The sequence below is a fragment of the Mizuhopecten yessoensis genome, unplaced genomic scaffold (assembly GCF_002113885.1).
Source record: "Mizuhopecten yessoensis strain PY_sf001 unplaced genomic scaffold, ASM211388v2 scaffold4805, whole genome shotgun sequence".
In the NCBI taxonomy this organism is placed as follows: Eukaryota; Metazoa; Mollusca; class Bivalvia; order Pectinida; family Pectinidae; genus Mizuhopecten; species Mizuhopecten yessoensis.
Genome location: NW_018405730.1, coordinates 722,604 through 749,484, shown reverse-complemented (window position 1 = coordinate 749,484; position 26,881 = coordinate 722,604). Strand labels below are relative to the sequence as shown.

The window sequence follows — 26,881 nt, the reverse complement described above, 5'->3', positions numbered from 1 at the left end:
CAGGTCTGGAAATTTTATTTTACTGGTGGTTATTTTTCCATTTTGATTAGTATCAGTTATTTTATTGATTAAAAACATCCAACTTGCTCATTGTAAAGAACTCTTTTATCATTATCAATTATTAGGATGGTGTTATACTCTGGTCACAGGTCATTTGTGAGATGGTCTACTGGCAGACAACTACAGGGTAGTTTAGTCCTGTGATTATACAGTATCCAATGCAGTCTTCATTGTAGTGACAGGTATTTATTAATCCTGGAATTGAACCCTATATAAGAAGAATCATGTACGACAGACGAGATAAGGACGATCAGGTCCTGAGTTAGATAATTTGATTTTCTAATTACCGGAAGTAAACCATATTGCGTCATTTGTAAGACATAATGGATGACAAGTACACAAAACAGTATGCATGATACATTATCAATAGATGACACTTGTATATGTTTACAAAGTTTTGCTATTTTTTTAGAAAAAATCCATTTAATATTGACTTATTACACAATGTCAAAAGACTACAGATTTTTGCCATATATACATGCATTTTGCTTCTTACTTTACTTTAATTTGTCTGAGTATTTCATTCCACATTTTCCAATATAAAGTATCGTATTAACCATCTGTGATATTATATGAAATATGTGCTTGCTAAATCTGATATGGTTTTATATGTTTTATGCTTATGATATTTTTGCTTATGTTATAATTAGTACTGTTCCTACTTTTTAAAATGCATGTGCTATCATCAAACTATTTTCTGATTATTTTTGTGATTTCTATGTATATAGTTTAAGCTGCATAATCCTGCTTTTTCAACTAGCATGCTTTCTACCTTGTTATTCCTCTGTTTTTTATACTAATGTTTGTCGTAAAAATAGCTCAACAGAGCTGATGTTCAATGTTATGCCATATACGACAATAAATAAAGCTTCTTGTATCTTGTATGTATGTATCATCGATGAAGTATCATTATTAACAATGAGAGTATTTCTCTAATACATTTACCATAATGTTAATTGAAAATATAAAATTATAAAAGAAATAAATACATTAAGTTATTGATCAGCCTCTTAAGTATCGGAGCTATACATATTATGACAAGGACAAAACATACATGTATATTTTCTACATTATATATTAAGTATTTTATACTCTGGATAAAAAGATGTGCTTTTTCTAAAATGTAGTTTTTATTGATGACTAAATATGGCATGGTTATGACCCGAAACAGGAGTGTTGTGAGCCTGCCAAACATGTTATACTTCATTATGATAGCAGGTGTATACGATTACATAGTTCGTAAAATATCTGAGGTGTGTATGCCGTAGACCCGGACGTGCTATAGATACTGACCAGGAGTATCCTTAAAAACACACTATTGCTGACTCAGTAAGCTCGACCTTGACATACGACTTAGTAATCACGAGCTGTTGACTGGAGGATATTTCAATTTCGCGCGCAATATAGTTTACATGAATAAAATGCTTTACAATTTATTTATGTGTTGTTTTTCCCCTTTTTGACATAGGTTTAGATAAACAATTATTTTATTGAGTACAAATATCCAAATTGCTCATTGTAAAGAACTCTTTTATCATTATCAATTATTAGGATGGTGTTATACTCTGGTCACAGGTCATTTGTGAGATGGTCTACTGGCAGACAACTACAGGGTAGTTTAGTCCTGTGATTATACAGTATCCAATGCAGTCTTCATTGTAGTGACAGGTATTTATTAATCCTGAAATTGAAACCTATATAAGAAGAATCATGTACGCCAGACGAGATAAGGACGATCAGGTCCTGGGTTAGATTATTTGATTTTCTAATTACCGGAAGTAAACCATATTGCGTCAAACTGCCTTATGTTGTTTCACAATGAAATTACAAACATATATATATAACCCAATGATAAATCACCGATAAGTGAATTATTCACCCTATTATATTTTTTTCATATTTAAAGGTTTTTTTTCAGCTTATTGGTTTCTTCAGATACATTACAATACAAAACATAAGGTATCAGAGTATAATAATACACATTTGTAAAGACATAATGGATGGCAAGTTATTCTATTGTGTTTGCAGTTTTCGCTTCCGGTCGATTTCTTTTCTGAGGCAGCATTACTGCTGAAACATCCCATAATTTGACGACATAAATCGGTATATTGCAGAGGAAGTAATTTCGTTACCCACCGCCGAGCTGCAAATTCTGAAGTGAAAGCAGGAACGTTATTTTAACTCAAAACCGATGACTTTTGGTACCAGATACACATTCTGTTCCAATAGATATAATGTACTGAAATGAGACTTTGCAAACATTGCTGGTACCACTATGTGCATACCTGTACAATGTATGACCTTAAAGGGGCTATTTAGTCAAGTGACAACCTGAATATCGAGTCGATATCTCCTAGCGAAAGTGTACGTAGTTGATAATGACATGACCTGAAGCCAACGTCCAGTGTGGTCAGATTAATCTTTTGGAAAAGCCTGTGATAAAAATAGCGTAATATCGGGGCCTTTCAATTAGAAGCGTACACAATGCATCGCAAGTAAGAATTATAAGTATCATAATATATACCTCTAATCAGATATTTCTGTTCATATTTGGATTTGAATAAAAACGAACAGCTTTAATGAGAGCATGCACACACTGAGAGGGTGCCGCAGGGAGAATTTCAAACCACGGAAAGTACGATATCAATAGCTCACTCGATCATTTATAACGATGTTTGAGATTAAGATGATGTTGGAAGATGATTTCTATTCAAAATAAATGCATATACTTGTATTCCAGACAGGCTAGATGAATAAAGCGAGAAATCTCTCCTCGGCTGGAAAGAAATTTTTGTTAGCTAGAAATTCACGACTGCTGCCGCTAAAACGTACAGCTGTACGCCAAGAAAACATTGCCTCTTGTCAATTTCTCGACATGAATTGTTCATAAGGAGTATCAACCTATACAATGATGAAGAATGTTGTCACAACGTTATAAGAAACTTACTTCACTTAATTGTCCCTTTAATTGTTTACCTAGTATTTCACTGTGTCTCTTCAGCCCTGTGAGCTGAACTTAACTGGAGGCAATGGAGGTGCTGGGGTTGGTGGATATTCCGACATGGCTTCAATGGGTGATGTTGTTGGTCGGGCTGGTGGTGACCTACGTCATGCAAGTATTGATTGATAGTGTTATATTAGTCACCATGAACAGGTCTGTGGGCGCTGGTACCCACAGGAGAGGATATGTGCACAGGGACCTGCTAATTTGTAACAGCTGTATTTGGACCTAAACTAAGGTGTTCAGAGTAATTTTTCATGTTTTGAGGGTTTAGATCAATTTTCCGTAAAAAATGACACCCAAATGATCATATATACGAGAAACTCGTATATATGATCATATATACCGAAAGCTCGTATATATGATCATTGGGGTTTCTTTTTTTACGGAAAATTGATCCAACCCCTCAAAACATGTAAAATTACTCTGACCACCTTAGTTTAGGTCCAAATAGAGCTGTTACAAATTATCAGGTCCCTGTAAGTGAAACCACGATGTAAACAATTGTTGTTGGGTATAAAAAGGTAGATTCAAGGCTCTACTTTACAATGGTGGCGTTTTGCCTATAGTATTTCCTATAATTTTCATTATGTATAAATCTGATTTATTTATCTTTGTTGTGTGAACTGTATTATACGGACATTTTTCTTTACTGGGTATAACTTTAGTGTCACTAAACAACGTCGTTACTGCTGACATCTGAGTGATTTAGTTATCAGTGTTAAGCTGCGGTTATAGCATACGTCACGCACGTACACGTGACCGTAATTCAGGAAGACGTAGTTGACCGTATTGCCACTACAGTACTAGGTTGAAGTAGGTTTAAAATTGGCAAAAGAGGAAATATAAAGAAAGTAGTGTGAACTACGAGCAAAATGGCTAGGGTTAACAAGGGTTATCTATGGTTAGAAAGGGTTATCTAGGTTTATCTAGAGTTAACTAGGGTAATTTAGTGTTAACTAGGGCAATCTAGTGTTAACTAGGGTTATTTAGTGTTAACGAGGGTTATCTAGTGTTAACTAGGTTATCTAGGGTAGACTATGTTTATCTAGGGTTAACTAGGGTCATTTAGGGTTATCTAGGGTTAACTAGGATTAACAATGGTTAAATAGGGTCAACTAGGGTCATCTAGGGGTAAGTAATGTTAAGTTTATAAGTACGTTGAACTACGTCTAACGACGTCTGATACGTTTAACCAAGGTCACCTACGGTCTACTACAATCAGCTACGGTCATCCCCCACTACGGCCAGCTACTTGCGTGACCGTAAGATGTAACCGCGGCTTAAGGGATAGTTACTTTGGGTCCGTTCAATATTTTGTTACTCATTCTTTTTTCAAATATCTTTTTTTTTCTTCGTATTTTTAGTGAATTTTTGTCTTCACTATTGTTATTAAGATGTTTTGTTATGCGTGAACTCTATGATTCATATTTTCTGTTTGATAAATTGTAGATACATGTCTTGGGATCATAACACATTTAAGAAGATGGGAATTGACGGTCCTAAGCCTGATCCAGTATTTGGAAACATGAGGATGTTCATCAAGGATGTACGTGCACCTTCCATGATAAGTTAACGTTTGAATACGTTTATATTATGAAGCTCTGATGGGTAAATTATTGTCGACTTTACTTCTCGCGATATTTGGTGAAAGAGTTAATTTGATTTTAATTTTGATATTTATTATTTTGCAAATCCATCAACAAGCGTGGGGTTCACCCCTAAAATATTACTAGGAGGCATGTCCCATTTGTAAACAACCATATCGATTACTCAATAACAAAGTTATGTGGAAGGGAGGTCCAAATCTCGTGACAGCTCTAGAGCGTGATTACGTTCATCTTGTCAGTTATTCATAAAGGAACCAAAAAAGCTAAAGCACGTTTCTCTTAAAATTTGAAACTTTGATGTTAGAAAAATCTTATACGTCAACTGTTTGTGATCTAAACAACCAGTAAGTAAGATTATAAACTACTTGTGTTCGACGTGATTATAAATAATAATGATGTAAAATCAGAGATGTTTTTGTATATTTGTTAACACTTTTGATCATTTTACCCATACAGTTGTCGATTTGTGCTGTAGTACACGTGAACCATATCCATTTATGACCCTTGGGGAATAAACGGTCACTATATTATACGTATCTGTATACACATGTGTTTTACATGTTAATAACATTTTGTTCGAGCAATTGTTTTAAATGGGTATAACTTCAATTGTTGTGTTCGGTGTTTAATCCATTCTAGCGTAGCATCGAACGGCTGTTTCAATGAGTTGTATCTCCCGATGTCTGATTTTACACGAAATATACACTGAATAAGTAGTTATTAACCACGTGACCGTTTTATTTCACTTCATTAATGTCGGGTACTGATGAAATACTTAAAAAGTTTCATAATGCAAGTCTAACTGTGCATATCATATCCCCTATACTACTGATTTGTCAGATATTGAAATATTAATGTGTGTTATGGAAATTTTAATGTGCATTAAAACATCACCTACTCTAGTCAAATATGATAATAGGAATTTTAAAGTTTTGATATACATGAAATATACCCCATTAACTAAGGATGTTTTATAATGAGAGTTGAAAAGTCTTAATGTACTTCAAATTTATTCCTCTACACAAGTGAAACAGAATGAAGGTACAAGTTGGAAAGTCTTTATGTACATGAAATATATCTCCTGCACCAATAATGTATTATAATGAGAGATGAAAATGGTCAATGTACAATAAGTAAACCCCGTTCACTACTAATGTATAGTACATTGTAATAAGGGTATTAGAGTTGGGTCTTGATTGAGTTGGGGTTGTTTTGAGCCAGATTTTGATTTCATTTTATATTTTGAGTTCGCCATTTGCAGGTTACTTTCCAATGATTATCAAGATCATTATGGACGTATCCCACCTACCTTAAAACAATATATAATACTTAGCATTGCCAAACAATCCGGTGTGATTCTTTCATTCCAATCACATGGGGTTATACAGTTGAATCTCTCACTTTCTGTTTCCTATTTTTTATTGAATTTTTTCTTTAAATGCAAACGTAACTAAAAACCGGGGTGATTGCGGTAAGCTGTGAGGGATCTAAAAGTATGTGTTATTAGTTTTATATTTTTTTATGTTGGGTTAATGGGCTTATACACTAAAGAAATTGCTTTGTTTTTAACTAGTCATCTTGTTTTATATTCCAGGGGCTTATTAAAACAGAACTAGATATGTACCGCAAATATGGCAAAGTGTTTGGGTAAGTCATTGTAAATACTCCAAACTTGATTCATTTTATGCAGACTGCATAATTCGTTCATGAATATAATTTACGATTATCTGAAAATATTGTTTATATTTTTATAAACCGAATTATTGTCCCTTGATGCGTATTTACATAAATGTAGATATAACTAGGCTATTTGTTATTCATTTATTTTGTTTATTGATATGTTCAGGTACTTTAAGCAAACACATGTATTTTGATGCATTAAGACACGTTAATGCATTAGGGAGTCGAACAGTGCTGTCATATACGATGGCGGGGAAGGGAATCGAGTCATTGTCAATGAATATGTTTTTCTCTTGTGTTTCTATTAAGCTAAATGTCCATGTTTCCCTATAGTAACTATGTGTTTATTATACTAGTAGATATACTTTTGTTACACACACGTTAACGTCTATGTCAATCGATGGATACGCTGATATGCGAAGTACACATGAATACACCACAAATACCGACAACCACATCCCACTCTGCAGTTAGGTGAACAGTGTACTTCGGTTATCCCTCTCTCCATTAATTAGCTAGTTTATTACATGTTTAAAGCTTAATTCTGCCACATTTTCGGTGTAACAACGCTTTACACTGGTTCATAACCATGGATTATTGGACGATAGACCATGTACACGCGTGTATTCTTTTCTAACAGACTAACACCTTTCCAAAATCCTCCCCCGTAAATGTACCGGTGAACAATCATGTCGCGGGACTGGTATCATTTGCCGAGGGAAGGTATCCGCATTTAATTTTGTATGGTATTTAAGATTTGCTAGTGGACAAACAAAAGAAATCTATTTTACCTCTAGATCAACTTTAAACCACAGGACCTGAGAATTTGTTACAGCTATATTTGGAACTAAACTAAGGTGTTCAGAGTAATTTGACATGTTTAAGGGATTTAGATCGACTTTCGGTAAAAATGACACCCCCAATGGTGATATAACCGAGAAGGGAGGAAAGCTCTCGATGTCGAAATGTCGACCCAACCTAACTTTCTTGCATCAAAAACAACATTTCTAGCTGATCTACGGGAAAATGCTTAGTACCGTTTGAACGATGGATTATTCCTTTATTAGAAATTAAACCTCCTTTGTATTCTCCTTCCGCGGAAATGCACTCTGTTTCCTCCAAAAACACACGCCAGTCAGAGTTATAAAGTTTTTCACAGTCAGCCTGCCACTTTTTTGAATAATAATGAGGTTGAGAACAGCGCTTGCTGAAACATGCAGTGTTGGTTGGTTAAGCGAAAAAATAGCTGCACTTCCAGCCAATCACTCCACGGGTCTCGGCACGCGGCTGACGTCAACCCCATTTATATCTAAAAAAAGTGGCAGGCTGACTGCGAAAACCCCTGAAACAGTGTTTGTTTATCTGTCGAATGCTGATGTCATGTGTTGACGAGCAATGTCGATAGATTGGTGGATTTGATTGAGTGAAATAAACACCTGGCATAAGTATGACGTCAGTCAGTGTTCGTTGTTTTCGTACTTCCCAATATATCGAGGTTGAAAAGACAAAATTGGATAACTGCCCACATAGTTAGAAATGAAATATAAACCTATTGTAAAATGAAGACAAAAGGCAATAATGAACTCGAGACATAAGCGGCCATTGTTAATTATTTTCATTATTTTTTCCAACATTTTCTCTCCCTAGTAATATATTCCACCATACTACACGCACATTGATTTTTTGATTTTTTCTTACGTATCGTGAATATATCAATTAATGTTTATTTTATGACACAGAATGTACGAGTCGTATATCCCGGTCCTGTACATCGCTGATCCCGCTCTTCTGAAGGATATTATGGTGAAAGACTTCAAAAACTTTGTCAACAGGAGGGTATGCATTATTAAATTTAACATCATTTTCATGTACCTAATTACGTTCTTAACTTTATCTTTTATGGACGTATTAGTTTACGAGCGATACAATTGAGAGAAAATGCACTGTTAATTATAATTAACGATAGCGGAAAGCAAGAGTTTGTACTGAAAACCTATTTAAGGTCATTTCAGTGAATACTTGTTGGATTGATGAAAGCCATTGTTGGAGTTTTGCAGTATGACCAGGTTGCTTCCTCTAACAAAACGAAGATTAAATGATTCTTATTTTCACGTTTAGGACACATTTAGGAAAATTTCCGATTCCAAAATGAATTGCATGCTCACGCAACTACAGGATGACCATTGGCGTTTTGTTCGGAATACCATCAGCCCAACGTTTAGTGGCAAGAAGTTGCGACAGGTAAATAAGTCTAGCTATATCATACTTGTGTGTAAGATCTCCTGGGATATTCCTATTCTCAAGCTCCGTACCCGCACACACGAGTTGCATGATTTACCTAGAAACACTATTTAGCCTTCAATAATAAATTACAATCATTCTTTCCCTTTCATTTTCCTTCATTATATTATAAGTTTTTCATACTTCTTAACATTTCCAACAAACTCTTCATCCCATACTCCTTCAAGCAACCCTTTCCCGTTTGTCTCAACATTTCTCTATCTATCCTGTTCTTTCACATATCTTAAGTTACTTGAATAACCCCAGCCTTTTCCCTCCGGATGAATACCTTCCGTTTCCAATCCTTTTTCATTGTCACCTCCTTACCCTGTCCAATCTTATTCTCTCCATCGATCTATTTCTCATTCCTGTGTTTCATATTTAGTCTGTGTCCTGCCTCCATTCATTTCCACGTCCCTTGAACCCCTAATCGCCCTTTGTTTCTTTCCCTCTCCATTCATCAATCTTCTTTCTACTCCCGTCATTTCTCTACTTATACTTTTTCATTGCAATTACCAGACATAAGTATTACACGTAGTTAAAAAAAGGGTCTCTAATATGATAAACATCTGTCTATCGATATCAAAGTAAACAGTAAACAGAGAATATCTATTAAGCAAATATTGTACGTCATCTGCGGAATGCCTTCAGTTACGTTGAATGATTAACTTTGGGAAATGTTATCAAAATGAGAGGCAGTATATTTTACATAGGTCACTTATACATTGCATAAAATCAAGTATGAAATAGAAGACGGTGATACGTTAGCGAATAAAGTACAGTATATGCCGTTCAAACAATGTTGCATCAATCAAAGTAGGTTGTAATATTTGACGCTATGGATAAACAATGCATCATGTTAACCTGTAATATATGTTACCAGTTATATATATTTGATCACCTCATCCAGTGCTCCACGCCGTTCATGATACACATTGAGTTATGATTACTTATATCTTCTATAAACTTTTCAGTTTTAGTGAGGTTCACGATGTCTCTCCGGATGCTTTAATGTCGGTTTGGTATCGACTTTGATGCCTGCTATTAACCTTCTCTTATTAATGCTAGGCATGTATTGTTTTCTATTTTACTTTGTATAAGATGACATCTCTAATTAACAACTCTGCTGACAAGTTCATGGAACATATCGATCAAAAGATCAAAGAAGATGAAGACATCGATATGAAAGGGTAATAAGCATGCATTACTTTTGCACAAAATTTTCTTCCTCTTGATATTCACAAAACGAAAGATTGGAATAATTAATGGATAGAGAGGCATTAACTTAAGATCATATCTCATTTGAGATCACTCCACTATTTGTTAAGAAAATAATAAACCTTCGCTGGTGTAGTATCAGGTTAACCTAATTAGAAAAACATACCAATTGATATATTGGTATATGAATTATTGCTTTCATTCTATATACATGCGTTTAATAAGTTCAACAAACTATATAAGTAAACAAATTCAAAAGGAATACAAATCCAGCTGTAGCGACATATTTCTGGATCTACCTTTCCTTAATGTTAAGCCCAACATTTGTGTCTCTCACGCAAGTTCATATGAGGCTTCACTATGGATGTGATTGTCAGTACTGCGTTTGGTCTGGACGTTAACAGCCAAAATAACCCGGATAATCCTTTTACGAAACATGCCAGATATTTCTCAGATTCAAATTCTATTGCAGTGATGGTGGTCATTGTTTGTAAGTAAACACGATAATGATAGTGGGTATTCTAACTCATTTGTTAAAATCTTTAAAAGTTTTCAAGGATATTAAAATAAAAGCATGTGTATTTAAACGTGATGTAATGATATAAAGGTCAGCCCGTGATGTAATGATATAAAGGTCAACCATCTGTTTATTCAAATCAGCAGAGTTTGAACACATTGAAAATAGTTATAATCAGTCATCTAATTTCAGACACAGCCCTAAATTTCGAACGTTCGAATACAGATTTTGACCACAAAAAGTAATACTCTAATTGATGTCGGTATTTTGCTATTTCGATGTTCACACCAACAGTCCTTGTTGTAGGTGTGTTGACTTGTAATCATGATGTGCTACCATCGCAGTAAACTGTGACAGACAATGCAAATATCTGCCGCCCATTGTGTTGATTCTGTTTAATATTTTTCTTTCTGAATATGCCCGCGAAGCTTATAACTTGAGGCTCTAAATATGCAAATTTCGAAACATTGACGCCTCATCGTAGATAAACGACACTTGTGTATTGTCATAATACAACCGTGTTTATCATATCATCTCATCAAAATATCCGATCCCTGATTTATTGCTTAACTGGTGTGTTACCTGAACATGTGCTAAAGCAAACAGGTGTCCACGTTACGTCACGTGGCGATACATCATCCAGCATGGATCAGCATGGGTATGTACATATATGTAATAATGGTGTCCAGTCACGTACATACGGATTAAAGTTTCAGAAAAGTCATGTGTCATAAAAAGATAGAAAAAAATATATTACAACTACATGTATTCCATGACTTCCCTCTCAATTCACTTCATTACAAATGGAACCCGTCATTACTGAGGAAAGCATGCATTACATGTATTGTATGAAGTAATACTAACCTCTGCATTTACATGTATTGTGTGAAGTAATACTAACCTCTGCATTACATGTATTGTGTTAAGTAATACTTACCTCTGCATTTACATGTATTGTGTTAAGTAATACTAACATCTGCATTGACATTTATTGTGTGAAGTAATACTAACCTCTGCATTTACATGTATTGTGTGAAGTAAAACTTACCTCTGCATTACATGTATTGTGTGAAGTAATACAAACCTCTGCATTACATGTATTGTGTGAAGTAATACAAACCTCTGCATTACATGTATTGTGTGAAGTAATTCTAACCTCTGCATAACATGTATTGTGTGAAGTAATACTAACCTCTGCATTTACATGTATTGTGTTAAGTAATACTAACCTCTGCATTTACATGTATTGTGTGAAGTAAAACTTACCTCTGCATTTACATGTATTGTGTGAAGTAATACAAACCTCTGCATTTACCTGTAAGCTGATTTAATGCACGTCAGTTATGTGCACCTTCAGATTTGCAAATGAATCGTATTCGTTTTTTGTTGTCCGTTATCTGCCACAAGACTATAGGCCATGATTTTGTGCCGATATCGACTCAGATTGATCAACCTCTCTTGTATTTCAACGGTTGTACTAATCACTGGCTCTTTGGTTGGAAATTTGTATGGACAATGCTTATCCCGTATTTAATAATTGCTAATTATAATTAGTTGGTGCATTTGTCTGTCTCCACAAAGAAGAGATTCTGTGTTTGGCAGGTATCATAATTTCACGCTTTTGTATTCTTTCAGTCTTTTTACCATTTCTTTGGTGGATTTTAAGAATATCTGCATTTCTTGGATTCAACCTCACAAAAGTGAGAACTGCAATGAACTTTTTCGCACGTGTCACTGACAAAGCGTTAACGGAAAGACGGCAGTCCCCAGGAGTAGGTTTGATTTTTTTCTATATATATGAAACAATTATATAATTATTCAATCATGCAATATGTATGTATACTTGCCTTTACAAACGGATTTTTATTCAAATATTTAGCAATCACCAACTTAATCTATGGAAATTTATAACGACAACTATAAAAATAAAGTTTTAATAAGAAAAGGGAATGAAAAGAAATACGTCTGTACTTGGAAACTTAAATTGATTATAAATATACATTGACAGGATCCGTTTTATCAATATCCGAGCACCCATCAGAACAACATTCCTATCATGTATACACATTATATAAAGTCCTAGCGCTGATTGCATTGGATACACAAATCCCCATAATCATTCACCAGATGCTTACACATATGCATTTTTGAAAAGGTCAGATACTGCTACTCTGTTTTTCCATTTGACAAATTACGAAAATGTCCGGCATTTAAAATATATCCAGTGTTTAATATTTCATATATAAAATCCCTGTCTCAAATTAACCGACAAAAATGCAATCACCAATAATATGATAGGACGTACAGTAATAATGGTTTTGACATAATACCGAATGGATCTAACTATTTGGTAAAAAAAAACATCCATCATCGAGCTACATCAAGCATAATAATAAAAGAGCATGGGCTCAAAGGGCAAAAATCCACGAACTGCAGCAGAAGTAAAGGAAGTCAACAAGCTGATTAACAGTTATTTATAAAAAAAAAGAAGACAGCAATATAATATCGGAATGCCAAAAAAACAACGTATTTCGAACTCCAAATTATAGATCTATGGCAATATTTGAACAGTTGCTCTACATACCTGCATTTCTTGTGAAATCTGTGTTGTAAGGCAAATCGTCAACAGTCGATACCTTTTACAGAAATCATGATATTCGGAAAAATTATTGATGACCAAATGAAGGGGATGTTGCTATCAAGAAAGGGAAAAGTCACGACATATTTGCCCATTGATATTGGACATGTTAGCTGACGACTAAATTAATCAATTTCTTCTTTAAGGACGTGTACTGACGTTTACGGTGACCTGATTAGAGGCCAAAAAAGAGTCTAGAATAACTAAGATGGATCAATAAACATTTTTAGCGATTATGCTTTGCTTCAGATTGTTAGACATTGATAATTCCTTATAAGTTATTTTAGATTACAATTTCATATATTAAAGTATTAAAAAACAATCAATAAACTTTAATATAGAAAAAATAATACTCATTTGCTCTTTATCACATTAATTACATAAAAAAATCCCTGCTTATATAACCATTTACTTAGAAAAAATAAAGTGATTAAACTTGATGGCAAAGCAAGCATTTAATTGTAAGGACAGCCTAGACAACCGGTCGATTTTGTTTATAGTCTGCATTTAGAATTTATAGGAATCAACAATAGTTTGTTTGCAGGAGTATTTTGATTTTCTCGGAATAACGGTTAAAGCTGAAAAAGGTGATGAGCCTACAGAGGAGGAGAAAGGAGATGAAGTACTCAAAGAAAATGATGCCAGTGAAACATCGTCAACATGGACGCGCAAGAGTAAGGCTACATGACTCTATATACAAAATGTACACGCTTTATCAGTTTATATTTACATTTGCCCTACATTGCCACAATATAACACTTCCAAGGCCAGTTCCGTGTTACATGTATGAGACAATAACACATGCTTACATCCTCCCCACAAGAAAGCAGAAAAGCAAGAAAAAGAAAAGAAATGATTCAATAATATTCACCGTTTTATGTAAGACTATTTTTAAAGTGAATTGAATATATGAATTGATTTAAGTATGGGGATTGCATCGATATTATAATGTTTATTTCCACGAACTATATCTTTTACGGGGAAAGTCACGAGGCAAGGTTCCGTGAGCTATTCCGTTGGCTGTTCTACCTCTTGAACAAACACCTCGGAATTAGGATTTTAAAGTGCGTTTTGAACTTGGAAATAAAAACAAATTAAACATTGAAATGTAAAAATAGCAAAAAACAACATTCTTTTCCATGTTATAGAAATATAGCACGGAGCATAATATATTAATGCTGTCTAATGTTTAAATAGACGTGAAATTATCTGTTTCTAATAGATATGCTGGGATAAGTCATATTCCAAGCGCATTTATGCACTGCATTGTGTTGTTTTGATATTATTACAGCACTTTTATTTTTTGAGTACAATTCTATTATTTTTGCGATGTAAAATTAAAGCCTCCATGACATTTTCTTTTTAATTTAGGTTGAAATTCCTGTATATATTGTTCATTGTGTGTTTTAGCACTGACTGTGGAAGAGATAACAGCCCAGGCTACACTGTTTTTCGTTGCCGGATATGACACGACCTCCAACACTCTTTGCTTCCTCGTGTACCATTTAGTCCTCTGCCCTGAAATCTGTGACAACCTCCTACAGGAAATTGATGATAAGTTAAATGGGGTAAGTAATCTTTACCGATATAATGTAATGTCCCCGGACACAACTTATATTGTTAGTGATATGGTCACAATTTTGCGGATAATAAGCACACATACTGTACTTTTGTTCATGACTCGGTCAATACACCTAAGTGAATGGACTGTAACAACCTCAAATTGTTGCATATTGCCCCGCCCGTTACACGTTTTTTAAAGAGGCTCCACCCTTTCGCAATTAGTCAAAAAATCCTCTCTGCGGGCTATTTGATGAAGCGTTCTGTATCACAATATCTATACAAATAGCTATAAAGGAAGGGGTTATGTGATATATTTCAGATAAAAAATCGTGTACATCATCAATTACAAAAGAACAATACCAAAATTACAGATATTCTCAAGTTTTATCATATTACCGACACTGTATCATATCGTCTAGTTAGAGTAGTAATTCGAGTACTTAGTGAAAGGAGTTTTAATGATAATATACACCATAGCGCCCTATCTCGCTAGAATAAGCCACTCTAAAGCGCTTTACAGTACATAGATATACAATTTATACAATTAATACAATTAGCATATACATTAAAGGGGCTGGCCGGGGAAAAAAATACAAAATAAATGGGTCTATATGCGTTCTTTGGCCTTCCAAAAGTTATACCTCGGCAATATGATGGTCGAGTTCTGCTCGCAATGTCCAGTTTTGACCACTGAAATCTCGGGGAACCCCCGCGGTAATTTAGCGCAGTTCTTTTTATATATGTCACGTGGTTGTTTCGAAAATGAGGCAGTGAAGATAACAACAATAGCACGCCGTCATGTGCCATGTCGGACTCAACTAGTGGACAAGACAGCAATACTATACGAAAATAATTGTTTTCAAAGGTCATGTATTGTGCAAGTGTAGTTTTCCTACCTTTATGTTGTTATATATAACGGTATTGATACCTCGTGCCTGTCATGACTTTTGCATGCATCTTTTTCTTTCGCCGAGATGTTTACATTTGGCCTTGTTGATGACGCGCGTGCGGTAAAATTACATCACTGATCTGGGTCAATTGAGAGTTTTAGACTGTCAGGTGACGATTTAGGATTTCTTTAATATAATTATAATTTGTACTCTTAGGGAGTGAATTTCAGCAAAATTTGAGTCTGTATATATCATAAGAAGGTATTTTAAACATGTGTATCCCCTTTTAGCAAATATGACATTTTTTCCCCGACCAGCCCCTTTAACCAATACAATTTTGAGGAATGTGCAGGAGCTGCCTTATCAGGCGCTTACTACTAGAACTATGACATCTGGCTGATATCTCCCTATACGTATATGCCTACCTATATGCTGGAGATGTATTGTGTTCTGTTTGTAGTGGGACCGTTCTTCTAACGGTATCCTTTATATTGCCACCGTACTTGAATGCTACGGCGTAACATCCACCACAGACTATTTTATACTCCACCTTGGGCAATCTGCAGACTTTATTTCCAAAACGTAATATTTTAGGTGTGTTCGCAATATAACGGAGTGGGCAATGTACTAGAAAATACGAAAGGTTTTATAAGATATGGTAGAGCTTTGGATACATTATACTACATTTTAATATCATTGGTTAATTATACATTACCCTATTAAGTTTACTACGATTGCATACATTCGTAAATTATGCACATGCTTTATTACTGATTTGGAACAACACGTACATGTACCGATTCTAACAATGTTGTTTTTAACATTACAGCAAGCACCGAATTATGACAATGTAGCTAAACTCTCTTATATGGAAATGTGTATTCATGAGACAATGAGGCTGTTCCCTGCCGCGTCTAGGTATGTTATTTTATCACTCTATACTGTGTCTACATCATGACGCGTTGTCGTGTTCCTTGCTCAATAGTCGTTAATGTCAGACTTCCTGCTGGTTTGTTCTGGGTCTTTTGATAAGGGGATGTTAGAGTAAGCAACATTAATCATCTACCTGCAGTTATTGCAATGCTAGACTTTTCTTTTCTTTTCCGTTTCGGCTTTCTATCTTTAATATTGTCTTCATTGCCCCGTTAAACAGTCATCCGTTTAGTCATTTCTTAAACCTTATTAATAAATAATGAAATAATATTTATTATGGATGAACCCTAATTGTAAATTTCATATATAAGAAGGTAAGGAAAATTACGCTGAAAATTATTTTGGTATATTTCAAGTTATATTATCTATCCAAATATATATGAATTTAAATATCTTAATATTTTTTACTTTACTAATATAGACTTGATCGTGTGGCTAACAATGACGTCACCATCGGAAATATCAGGATCCCGAAAGGAATGACTATAAACATACCGGTGGGTGCCATACAGATGGATCCCGAGTACTGGCCTGAACCAGAGAAATTTGACCCGGAAAGGTACGAGAACATGGTTTATTATGTATAGTGATAAAACGTGTATAAGTTGGATGGTATCTTCCAAGCATTGTTTATCATATTGATGATATACGAGACACGTCAATTATTAGGTCAGTTTTTATGCGCCCGTCGAATGACGGGACGTATTATGTTTTACGCGGGCGGGCGGGCGTTCGGGCGGGCGTTCGGACCAAAATTATTCGCCGGTTATTTACAGATTATGGCCCTTTGTAGAAACAGTTTCCGATCAATAACTTCAGTAATCTTAAATAGATTCATTTCAAACTTCATAGGAAGGTTTATTTCTATGAAAGCTTGCACAAGTTCGATAACCATCTACAAGGCTGCGAGGGCATCATCATGGGAGGCTTCAATATTGATATCAGTAAAAAGTCTACTAACCGACAACGCCTTCTGTCACTTGCGTAAAAAAATGAGTTATCAACAACTTATTACTAAGCCTACTTACGACTTTAGCACAACCATTGACTTAGTGTTTTCCAATACTGTTAATGAACTACCAACGGGAGTGATTGAACCCTACTACTAGGATCACAAGATTATTTGGATGGCATTATAATATGGTAATACTAATAGTTTCACTCATTTAATGTGCAAAGTATTTTAATTATGGAATACATTGTGGCTCAGTGGTTGGAGTTGTAGACTCAAAATCACACCTGTATTGCGTTAATCAGATAATAGACCCGTTCCCTTCCCCCAGTGCAATATGCTATCCTTATGTACACCATTTTGTCATTCCAACAAATGCCCATACCTCCATAAATTTCCGGCGGATACTATTGGTTATCGAATTTATCAAAGATTGTAGGTAAAATAAATCTTCCTCCAAAGCTGCTCATTCAGCCTTACACAATTAGTCACCTTATAGAGCACTACTCAACAAGCAACCATACGTTTGTAGATTCCTGGCAGATAATATTGGTTATTAAACCAAGCTTATATCTCCAAAATTTATGCACTTATGACCCTTTGTTGCAAACTGCTCATTCGACATCTGATGGGCGTATCATGTACCGCTTCGATATTGTGGCAGGGTTCAACTGTACATAGGATTAAGGTCGCCTTCTTGCTTCGAGCTAGAGGGAATTTCCCTTTAGCTCAGTGGTAGAGCGTCCAACTAGGAACCTGGAGATCGAGGTTTCGATCCCCGGTGGAAGCATACTATTCTCTTTCCTGTTAAAAATATTGAACCATCCTTATAACAGGATCATATTTAATCATTTAGATAGTATTTTCAACTAGATTATGGTCATCGATATGACGAATTTCCGAAACATTGTTCTCATACGGGAGCGAAAGATGAATTGAAAACGGTATACAAAATATTATATAAACACTTATTGGTTTTGTATATTTGAAGGACGTAGTTCATTGTCTCTTTGTATGTAATTTATGACATACTATCTTTAGATGCTATCGTGTGTTATTTTTTCATATCTTATCCTATCAGTCCGAAACAACAATATCAGCTGATGGCTCATATAGTTCTCGGGTTGATTTGAGGATAAAATATGGAAATGACCAGATCACAACCTGTTTACATCACGGACTGCACACTATTTATATTTACCGTCAGAACTATTACCATCAATAACTTTGAATGTGGATGAAGAACAGGTATGACCGGACAGATTTGGAAGGGGACGAGATATTACTACAAACATTTCCATCTCACAGACATGAGTGTAATTAAAAACTGGCAGCACTAACATATAGGTAGCATTTTCTAAAAACATGCAAAATGAAACAAAAAATGGATATTTGTTATAAGGTCAGTTGAACATTAGTGTATTGAAACTGAACGCTATACAGGTAATTTTAGTTTAGTGAGAGTGTTGTGTATGTTATAATGCAATACTGTTATACCTTACTTGAAAATTAACTTAGATTCACACCAGAGGCCAAAGCTTACAGAGACCCGTTTGTCTTCATGCCGTTTGGCGCTGGACCCCGCAACTGTGTCGGGATGAGGCTTGCTCTCCTTGAACTGAAGATAGCTATCGTCAGAATCCTGCAGAATTATCGACCTGTAACAAGCCCAAAGACAAAGGTAATGTATTTCTATATAAACTTATTGGGGACTGCCAGTTATATGCACTTCCATTCGGATACATTTTTTCTAGAAACACTTCATATCTTTGGTATGATTCATAGATGGACAGAAGAAACAAACTGCCATGATATGTGCTTGTTCTTATTTTCAACTGGCAGGGAGACAGGATAAGGATCAAATATATCTTCTAGTAAGATTTGTGAAGAATTCACTTTAAAATTTCAAAATTTATTTTCATTAGAGACACATAACTTTTATCATTTCAGATTCCGATCAACGTTTCATTCCATTGGGTTTGTACCTAAAATTTGAGAAGAGGACCTAAAACAATGTGCATTTGAGAAGAGGAGTTAAACAATGTACATCGTATCAGGATTAGGCTGCTACAATTTCTCCGTAGTAACTAGTAAAGTCAAAAATCATTACTAGTGATAAAATGTACATTTATATGCTCTATACACATATCTGCGTATTTTTAAAACTTTATTGATCGGTAGATTCACAACACAAGGTATATATATATTGTATTTGCTCGTTATCGGTAATTATACCATTGATCGTGAGTATAACGTTAGTGTCAGATGTAATTTTAATAATTACACATAGTGCTGATATTTTAGATTTAAAAATGTAATAAAACAATCGAATGTTAATATTACGAACCTAGGTGCGTTCAGTGAAAATTGATCTATATTAATGGGAAGTATGCGAGATAGCAAATTAATTCAAGGTTTCTGTTATAGCATGTGATGTAAGATCATATGTTAATGAATAAAGCATATCCATTGTTGATGATTGTAAATAAATCCTTGAAAATGTTATAAAGAAGATAGAACATTTCCACCCCACGATATTGTTTTCTACTGCCTTGATATTACAGACTGATTAATACAGTGTATTACAGAATAAAGTATCACACATGGTTTGACACCTGGATGCAAGCAATATCCTCCTACATTTTTCGACCGATCTCTTTGAAACTTGAAATACATTATAATCATGATATGAAGTTGTGTCTCTGTTAAAAGAATTTTGATTCGAATTTTTTTTCCAATTAGTTATTGCCCTTTGTTCATTTCAGTATTTGATTTTTTGTTCGGAGATTTCCTCCTACATTTTTTGACGGATTTCTTTGCAACTTCAAAGGCTAAATAATCATGATATGTTGTTATGTTTCCTTGAAAAGAATTTTGATTCGATAATATTTGCAAAAGTTATTGCCATTTGTTTTTTTCAGTATTTGATTTTCTGTCCGGAGATTTTCTCCTACATTTTTTATAGCATGTCACCTAACCACTCTTAGAATGATGCAGATCTAATATCAATGTAAGAAAGTATATTACACTTTATGGCATTCGACGGGCGTATATTGTTCCGCCCCGCGGTACTCTTGTGTATGATATATTACTTTATTTTTTTATATACATGTATGTAAACACATATTCATAATTTTTGTTTATATATGCTTAACATGTTAGATATATATCTTGTTTTTATAAATCCTTGTGAACAAGGGTTAGAGGTTAGATAAGCTGTTACCTTTATGGTATCAAAGTATTGTTGTTTTCTTAGCTTTTCACGTGACGAAATTGAAAAAACTCGGTGTTGGACAGCAAGCTGGGTAAAAAACATCAACGTTATTGGACTCTAATGGATAGAGCGGTGAATATGTTATCATATTTATGCAAATAACTAAAAACAAATTTATTGATATGACCCTAATCGCTTAAACATTTTTATTGTTTATGCCTTGCCTGAGTTTGGTGAAGTTAATTCGTTCCATTTTATTATTTAGGCTTATGTCTTTATTGTTACATCAGTGATATATAGGACTCTGATTGCTTTCAACTTATTATAATCTGATGACAAAGCAATAGTTCACCATGATTCTGCATACTAGTTGATGCTTATGCAGAACACATACCTTGTTTTTTTTGTTCTGTTTTATAATTTCGTTATTGTCGAAATTTAATTCAACTTCAATAAATACTGCTAGTGAAGAGCTTTAACATCCAACTAAAATGTGTTTTGTTAAATTCTTAATTCCAATCTGACATGTCATCATCATATAGTTACATTCTGTGTTGCATTTGCCTATATGTCGTTAGTAAACTAAATTCCAGTATATGAGACTGTATTCTGCAATTTACAGTGATTCGGTCATCAGTGTAGGAACATGCATGGCCACCAGATACTTTCGGTATCAATAGGCCTATAATCAGAGAACTTTCTGTGTTCGTTAACGTTTAGCAATGTAGGTCATCGCAAAAAATAAAGCAACTTGACAAATTGTGACAATATAAATTTATTATCAGATGTGTAGGTACCACAAAATTATTGTAAGCGCCATTCTAGATACGAAATTACCAAGTTTGTCAACGTCATTACACAGGGGCTCGGTTTCGAGATTTTGAGTTTTGTATAACATCAGAGAATAACCACAACACTAAACTCAGCATTTATAAAACCTTGTAAAAGTCGAGGGTATCGACAAGGTTTTAGAATGTGTATAAATACCTTTTTAAGTGTTGTGGTTCTTCAGTGATGTCATCCATTACTCAAAATCACGAAACCGATCCCCGTGAACGTCGTCTGCTAGCGATGATAATCTGACCGATTAGGCATAGAATCTGTTTCAAACGAAATGTCCTTTGAATCGTTATCACCTACTGAAAGGACCACTTTAATTAAAAAATCTCTGAGAATATACGTTTTTGAAAATAACGTAATATCCCAGTCGATGGAAACATAAGCGTTTCCGAGGAAACAATAAAGTCCGTTCAGCGCCACATCACTTCCAAATACATGTAATCTATCAATGCGCGAAAAACAACTTTAATTTTAAACCAGCAGAAGTTATGCAATTATTAACAATTTTTCAACATATACACACTCATATAAAATAATTAATAAAATTAAGTTTATGTTCAAACCATTTTATGTGCGTGTGGTTTACAATGAGACGAGGGACTCTATTATTTTCTCTGGAAAATTCGGCTGGTCTGGGATTTGAACGTACTGACGTCACTGATATGATAAGCGGGAAATTCGAACGTATTTTTGCTTCAGTTACTATACCAAACAAACTGTATAAATGTAAATAGAAGCATTGAACTGTTACCAGATGCAGTATAACAGGCGACATTCTATTTATCTTTCACCCAAATAGCATTCATATCGACTGTATACTGCATCTGGCAACAGTTCAGTGCTTAATGTTTAACAGTCAATTGAATAAAGGAAGAAATCTGAACAGAAAGCGACGCAGTATTATCGTAATAATGAAATGACTGAAAAAGTACAATGTCATACTGTTCATCGGTATTGTTACTAATATTGTATAACATAACATGTTCATTATGTATAAAAAGTCGTGGTTTTCGTGTTTGCTATTGAACCACGAATATAAATGCAACGAATTTTAATGATACACGTGTCTACTGTATGTTAATAAAGGATATCCGCAAAAGTATACTGGTAGAACGAAAAATGTTGATTTTTGTGAATTGACATGTACAAATATCTTAATATCAAAAAATAACAAAACTATGCTGGACGAACTATTGTTATTGCAATGCAAACACGTGTAAGAAGTCAGTATTACTCAAATCCGAACAAGTATTGGTAGCAAGCTTGTTTTATGCAAGTTTGGCTGGCAAAGTCTTCTACAAAATCAATCAGCATCTCTAAATTCACATTCCAACAGACAATATAGCTCTCTTATCTAGATAAAAATGGCTATATGGCGATGTACTGCAATAACGTGGAGGAAGGTGGAGGTTATCGGGAGTCATCTAAATTAAGTTGCTAAGGCGTTTGCTTGTTGCTTGTAGTTGAGAATCTTGGACACAATGTATTAAGAATAAGATGTTACAATGTAAGTACATGTTAGTATTCAAAGTAAGGAAGGATTTTAAGTACAATGGTATGGTAGCTTCGACCGACTCTTTCTGCACTAGGATAATACTGACTTTAATGACACCCATTTTTATTGTAGGTTAATTCGAATAAAAAAACTCATTTCTACCGAAAAGTTGTTGCTATTCGTACAAAAAGATTTCGATTTGAATTTGTTTCAAATGATCAATAACTTGTCATGTATTAGCTGTGTAAAAATGCTTGTTTGTTAGTTGAAATATTTGAATTCACAATCAAACATTTCCATTCCTACTCAAGTTGGACAACGTAGATATACAGGGGTCTGAAATATGCATATCATGCTTTAACTGATATAGGTCACATCACACATAACCATAAAATATAAATGTATGTTTATGTGTGCTGTGACTCATATGTGTATTTAGGACATTTGTAACGAACCCCTGTGGTAGATTAATATGGCTCCGTCTTATATTAAATACAGTCGAACAGCAAAATGTCATATCAAATGTTACGTCTTTTCAAGCCACGTCTGGTTTCCTGTCTAATTCGGTATTCAATTACTGCAGCTTCACTTCCCAGAAGATGTAGAACCTCGAAATTTACCGGCTCTCTACTTCGAGCTAGGGAAAAAATGGCTGCCATAGACTCGCAGCTACGCCTGCGCACCGCATCTGGACATTATTTTTCCGCGATGACGCATCAGAAAATTTGATATGTTATGAATTCTTCAACAAAAATAAAATACGACTTTGAAAATATGGTTTTGTGTTTTGTTTCTACATTTAGTAATTTGGCTGGATTGAACTATCAACGTACACCATCATGTTGTATGATGGTCCTTCAATGACAGACTATATTCTTTTTACATTACGTCAATACGTAGACTTGCACATGCTCCAGAACATAGGACAAACGATCAGAATGGATTTCACAAGTTTCAATTATTGAAAAACACGTTGATTGAAATATAAGGATTGAATACTGATTTGGTTGGGAAACAATTTTAACATAAACTGCTTCGTTGAAATTTTGAACGGTAACTGATTCCGTAGTTATATTTGCGAACAATCGTTAGAAGATAACCTACGATCGTCACTAACGTGTACAACAAAACCGTTGATTTACTTTCACCGATTAAGAGGTTGTCCTCTAGATAATTTGAAAAACAGTGTGTTTTTTCAATGCCTTTTTCTGTGAATGTTTTCACGGTAAACGAAACAATTAAAACACTGATGCATTTGAGTCAAAACTGTTTAATCCCGGAACCATGCAGTTGAATTTAAAGTATTTTGTACATAACAAGTTTAATCACGAATACTCGACCATTTTACTCTATATGCTTTGCGAGATATGTTTGTCGCAAATTGCATTTTTGACAGTGACTGATACATAAGGATATATCGGAAGACACTATTTATTGATATTTACACGACGTAATTTACTGACAGCCCGACAAACAACATTACTATTAGAGCCAGCTCGGATTATCCAGTGTATTCAGAAAAACACCAATATTGTAGCTAGAAATACAAGAAGGTGAAATAACACTATAAAACAAATTTAGCAAGTATAAGTACAGCATGATAGTGCATGTTAGAGCGTTTTAATTCGTAGACTTTAAGTAATATGTTAACATAGGTGTCAGCATTGTTGTTCATGGTAATCTGAGGTTAGATCATAGCAATTGACCATATTTGTTGCTGAGATGCAATAAAGAGACGACACAAATGCATTTTATTAATTTCTCGTCAGCCGACAAGCACATCTTGTGAGTTTCAGATAACATATTCGTCACAAAAAATATGATGTACAGACAACAATACTGTGTACGAACAAGCTTTACAACATTATAATGCTAATGTAGTAACGCGCTGTTGGCACACAGCCCATTTCAAACGATAGACATATTCATCAATACAGGTATTCACAAACGTTAAGCTCTGGGGTAGAATTGCCATATATGGTGAATGGTTCAGGTAGATAGGCTTTTAGAACGTAAAACATGTCTTTGTATCTAGAAGAATCTAGACTGCTATTTTAGGCCTTGTATACCTTATCGGTAGTCGTACACATACGCTCTGTATTAAGAGTACGTGCCTTGATATCCGAGGTCTTTGATGTCAGGCAATGTGGGGCATTCACATTTTGTTGTTTAACCACATCGTGTGAACGTAGAGTTTTACAATCAGTCAATAACATTTGGCGAGGATCGCGTCGTTTGTCAAGATCAAACTTTATTAAGAAGCCGCAGTCGCTGATATTGGTATCTAAGGTCAGACTTTAGTTCGCGTTAGCGATATCTGTTGCACAAAAAGAGGTCAGTATTTTGGAACATCGTCCAGATGTATATAGCTCTGTCAAGAAATATTACTCAGGTCGTTGACAAAGCATACATTCAATAATTGCAGCATATTAGGTGAAATATCCTCTTCTTTCGTGAAACTGTTTTGGTATATTTTCGTTAAATAATCTGATATTGTTTCCCTTTAGAATTTATTTCACCTAAATTAAAAAAAAGACACGTATCGTTATGGAGGAGTGGGATTAGGTGTTGTATGTCGTGGGTTAGAGGCCCGGACAGAGCACAACTCATTAAAATATCTTCCATCGTCACTCGTGTTTATATGTCAGTCATTAAAATGATAAATACATTATATCAGATACACTTGTGTATATTGATCAAGGTTTAAAGTATGGAGTATAGTGTACTTGTCGTTTACAATAATGAATCTTGGTGTTAATTATGACATTTCCATCTACTGCCTTGAGACTAAGTCCCCTTAGTATTAATGGGAAACAAGTCAGAGTTGTTTCTATTTTCACTACTCCCGAGTCTGTTGTAAGTATTAATGTGAAACAAGGCAGAGTTGTTTCTATTTTCACTACTCCAGAGTCTGTTGTAAGTATTGATGTGAAACAAGTCAGAGATGTTTCTATTTTCAATACTCGAGAGTCTGTTGTAAGTATTGATGTGAAACAAGTCAGAGTTGTTTCTATTTTCACTACCTCAGATCCTGTTGTAAGTATTGATGTGAAACAAGTCAGAGTTGTTTCTATTTTCACTACCCCAGATCCTGTTGTAATTATTAATGTAAAACAAGTCAGAGTTGTTTCTATTTTTACTACTCCAGAGCCTGTTGTAAGTATTAATGTAAAACAAGTCAGAGTTGTTTCTATTTTCACTACTCCAGAGTCTGTTGTAAGTATTAATGTAAAACCATTCAAAGTTGTTTCGATTTTCACTACTCCAGAGTCTGTTGTAAGTATTAATGTGAAACAAGTCCGATTTGTTTCTATCTTCACTACTCCAGAGTCTGTTGTAAGTATTAATGTGAAACAAGTCAGAGTTGTTTCAATCTTAACTACTCCCGAGTCTGTTGTAAGAATTAATGTGAAACAAGTCAGAGTTGTTTCTATTTTCACTACTCCAAAGACTCTTGTAAGTATTAATGTGAAACAAGTCAGAGTTGTTTCAATCTTAACTACTCCCGAGTCTGTTGTAAGAATTAATGTGAAACAAGTCAGAGTTGTTTCTATTTTCATCACTCCCGAGTCTGTTGTAAGTATTAATGTAAAACCATTCAAAGTTGTTTCGATTTTCACTACTCGAGAGTCTGTTGTAAGTATTAATGTGAAACAAGTCCGATTTGTTTCTATCTTCACTACTCCAGAGTCTGTTGTAAGTATTGATGTGAAACAAGTCAGAGTTGTTTCTATCTTCACTACTCCAGAGTCTGTTGTAAGTATTAATGTGAAACAAGTCAGAGTTGTTTCTATTTTCATCACTCCCGAGTCTGTTGTAAGTATTAATGTGAAACAAGTCAGAGTTGTTTCTATTTTCACTACTCCAGAGACTCTTGTAAGTATTAATGTGAAACAAGTCAGAGTTGTTTCTTTTTTCACTACTCCAGAGCCTGTTGTAAGTAATAATATATCAGAGTTGATTCTTTGTACGCTACTCCAGAACCGGATT

The 26,881-nt window shown here is 34.6% G+C and overlaps 1 pseudogene; it reads left to right on the top strand.

The window, feature by feature from the left end:
- The first annotated feature begins 1,632 nt into the window (after positions 1-1,632).
- Positions 1,633-19,284, top strand: LOC110449721 (annotated as a pseudogene).
- The last annotated feature ends 7,597 nt before the right edge of the window (positions 19,285-26,881 follow it).